Source organism: Pan troglodytes, chromosome 5 (genome assembly GCF_028858775.2).
Source record: "Pan troglodytes isolate AG18354 chromosome 5, NHGRI_mPanTro3-v2.0_pri, whole genome shotgun sequence".
Classification (NCBI taxonomy): domain Eukaryota; kingdom Metazoa; phylum Chordata; class Mammalia; order Primates; family Hominidae; genus Pan; species Pan troglodytes.
In genome coordinates this window covers 13,270,911-13,275,173 of record NC_072403.2, presented here as the reverse complement: position 1 = coordinate 13,275,173, position 4,263 = coordinate 13,270,911, and positions in this window count along the sequence as shown.

Genomic DNA, 4,263 nt, shown 5'->3' with positions numbered 1-4,263 from the left:
TAAACATCTGAGAACCGGTGAGACAGACCTACTAGGAATCTCTTTACCATAAAGAATGAGACGTCGTCCCCTTCAGTAATCAGTCCTCTGAATGGGGAAAGCAAGCCAGTAAGACACGGTGGTGCCGTGATGGAGAGCAGGTGTGATTTTGAGTACAGCATGAAGTCTGTAACTTCACCATCTATTACAGTTCCCATCAATTGTTTCTGGTGTTAGGAGAGAGTAGCAAGTTAAACAGAAAGATGTATTTGTCAAAACACCTGTCAGACATCAACAAGCTCAGAGCAGGTCTCATTTGAAACTCATGAAAGGGTGCCTCAAAGTAGGGGAGGGAGATTATGCTGAGTCAGTGGAGAACTCTGCAAGGTACAGTCACCTCAAAGCAGGGACAGCGGCCCTGGTAGCTCTGAGAGGTGACAGCGTGCTGGCAGTCCTTGCTCGCTCTGGGGGCCTCCTCGGCCTTGGCGCCCACTCCGGCAGCGCTTGAGGAGCCCTTCAGCCCGCCGCTGCACTGTGGGAGCCCCTTTCTGGGCTAGCCAAGGCCAGAACCGGCTCCCTCAGCTTGCGGGGAGGTGTGGAGGGAGAGGCGCGGGCGGGAACCAGGGCTGCACGCGGCGCTTGCGGGCCAGCGCGAGTTCAGGGTGGGCGTGGGCTTGGCGGGCCCTGCACTGGGAGCGGCCAGCCGGTCCGGGCAGTGAAGGGCTTAGCACCTGGGCCAGCAGCTGCTGTGCTCGATTTCTCGCTAGGCCTTACCTGCTCCGCCGTGGGGCAAGGCTCGGGACCTGCAGCCTACCATGCCTGAGCCTCCCCGACGAGCGCCACCCCCAGCTCCACAGCGCCCAGTCCCATCGACCACCCAAGGGCTGAGGAGTGCTGGCGCACCGCGCGGGACTCGCAGGCAGCTCCACCTGCAGCCCGGGTGTGGGATCCACTGGGTGAAACCAGCTGGGCTCCTGAATCTGGTGGAGACTTGGAGAATCTTTCTGCCTAGCTGAGGGATTATAAACACACCAATCAGCACTCTGTATCTAACTCAAGGTTTATAAACACACCAATCAGCACACTGTATCTAGCTCAGGGTTTGTGAATGCACCAATTGGCACTCTAATCTGGTGGGGATTTGGAGAATATGTCTAGCTAAGGGATTGTGAATGTACCAATCAGCAGTGTCTAGCCCAAGGTTTGTGAACACACCAATTGACACTCTGTGTATAGCTAATCTAGTTAGGACATAGGAGAACTTTGTGTCTAGCTCAGGAATTGCAAACACACTAATCAGCTCTAAAATAAACCAACCAGCAGAATGTGAAGCTAAATAAACGGGAAAAAAAAGCAGGCTGCCTGAATCAGTGGCAACCTGCTCAGGTCCCACTCCAGTGTCCAGAATTGGGGGCTCATTAGCCTTACTGACTTAAATAATGAAGCTACAGACCCTCACAGTGAGTACTACAGTTCTTAAAGGCAGTGTATCCGGAGTTTCTTCTTTCTGGTGGGCTTGTAATCTCACTAGCCCAAGAGTGAACCTACAGACATTCACAGTGAGCATTACAGCTCTTAAGGCGGCATATCTTGGGTTATTCATTCATTCCTGGTGGGTTCGTGAATCTTCCTAGCTTCAGGAGCGAAGCTGCAGACCTATCACAATGAGTGTTATAACTCATAAAGGCGATATGAGCTTAAAGAGCACAAGAACAGATACTTTCACAGCATGGAAAAAAACTAGAGCCCGTTGTCGCTGCTAAGTTCAGGGCAGCCTGCTTTTATTCTCTTATCTGGCCCCACCCACATCCTGCTGATTGGTAGAGCCGAGTGGCCTGTTTTGACAGGGCACTGATTGGTGCGTTTACAATCCCTGAGCTAGACACAAAGGTTCTCCACGTCCCCACTAGATTAGCTAGATACAGAGCGTGGACACAAAGGTTCTCCAACGTCCCACCTGAGTAGCTAGATACAAAGTGACGATTGGTGCATTCACAAAGCCTGAGCTAGACACAGGGTGCTGATTGGTGTGTTTACAATCCCTGAGCTAGACATAAAGGTTCTCCACGTCTCCACCAGACTCAGAAGCCTAGCTGGCTTCACCCCGTGGAACCCGCACTAGGGCTGCAGGTGGAGCTGCCTGCCAGTCCCATCTCTGTGCGCCCGCACTTCTCAGCCCTTGGGTGGTGGAAGGAATCTGGGCACCGTGCAGCAGGGGGTGGCGCTGGTCGGGGAGATTCCGGCTGCACAGAAGCCCATGGGGTTGGGGGAGGCTCAGGCATGGTGGGCTGCAGGTCCCGAGCCCTGCCCCGCGGGAAGGCAGCTAAGGCCCGGCGAGAAATCGAGCACAGCAGCTGCTGGCCCAGGTTCTAAGCCCCTCACTGCCCCCCGCCCAGCCCAGTTGGCCGCTCCCAGTGCGGGGCCCGCCAAGCCCACGCCCACCCGGAACTCGCACTGGCTGGCAAGCACCGCGCGTAGCCCCAGTTCCTGCCCGCCCACGCCTCTCTCCACACCTTCCCCGCAAGCTGAGGGAGCTGGCTCTGGCCTTGGCCAGCCTAGAAAGGGGCTCCCACAGTGCAGCGGTGGGCTGAAGAGCTCCTCGAGTGCCACCAAAGTGGGGGCCCAGGCAGAGGAGGCGCCGAGAGCGAGCGAGGGCTGAGTACTGCCAGCATGCTGTCACCTCTCAGAAGCTTTGTTTTTTGCAATAAATCTTGCTGCTGCTCACTGCCTTTATGAGCTGTAACACTCACTGCGAAGGTCTGCAGCTTCACTCCTAAAGCCACCGAGACTATGAACCCACCAGGAGGAATGGACACCTTAACAGCTGTAACACTCACTGCGATGGTCTAGTAGCTTCACTCCTGAGCCAGTGAGACCACGAACCCACCAGAAGGAAGAAACTCGGAACACATCCGAACATGATGAAGGAACAAACTCTGGACTTTAAGAACTGTAACACTCAGCACGAGGGTCTGCGGTTTCATTCTTAAAGTCAGTGAGACCAAGAACCCTATTCCAGACACAGCTCTGACATAGAGTGGCAACACTGGTAGCGTGCACAGGAGAAGAGGCAGCAGCAAAGTCTGAGGAGGCCCTCCACTTATGCTGGGCGCCCTAGTAGCAGCAGCAACACAGCAGCGGTGCCACTGGTGGCCTGGCAGAGTGGAATTTGGTTGATTCAGCCCAGCACCATCAGGCTGTGACTTTAGCAGACTGTAGGTAGTGGTGGCAGTGGGTCCAAGCTGCATTTACAGCCCCCAGGACAAGGAGACCTGAAGCAGAAACAATGCAGGAGTAGAACAGCAAATGTCCTAGGTCAGTAGTGTATGGAATCTGGAAGCAGATAGCCTCGTTCAAATCTTGCATCTGCCGTTTGCTAGCGTTTTGAAGCTTTGAGTAAATTACTAACCTCTCTGGGTCTGTTTTCTCCTCAGTAAATAATATCCAGCTCATAGAGATGTTTAGAAAATTAAATGAAAAAGCACAGCTCTAAGGAGGTGATTGACAATAGTAAGCATATGATTTATTTCCTCATCTTTATGACATCTCACACTGGTCCAGACCAAGATTACCTAATATTCAGATTAATTTCATGAACTGCTATATTACTCCAGCAACTCAAATCCAAAATAGATGAAAAGGAAACTAAAGAAAACTGGACAGCCATTGCGGCACCTATTGTATAGTTACAAATGCTGACTACATACCAAAACACTGTTTAGGTGACTTATAATTCTGGAATGTCACATACGAATTTAAGAATTGCTGGCCAGGCGCAGTGGCTCACACCTGTAATCCCAGCACTTTGAGAGACCCAGGCGGGTGGATCACCTGAGGTCAGGAGTTTGAGATTAGTCTGGCCAACATGGTGAAACCCCCGTCTCCAGTAAAAATACAAAAATTAGCCGGGCGTAGTGGTGCGCGCCTGTAGTCCCAGCTGCTTAGGAGGCTGAGGCAGGAGAATCGCTTGAACCCGGGAGGCGGAGGTTGCCGTGAACAGAGATGGTGCCACTGAACTCTGGCCTGGGCGACAGAGCAAGACTTCGTCTCAAAAATAATAATTTAAGAATTGTCATTACTTAACCATGGGAGAGGGTGTGGGCAGACAGGGGACAAAGATTTTCCACTGTGTATTTTCATGGTTTTTCCTTTGAACAATGTCCTCTCTTCCAACAAAATTTTTTGCTTTTAAGTGCCACATAAAGGCAGCTCATGTTCCTTACATCGCCGTTATCAAGAGGCTCGTCATTCAAATAAAGTAACCACTGACAATGCTAATTAATT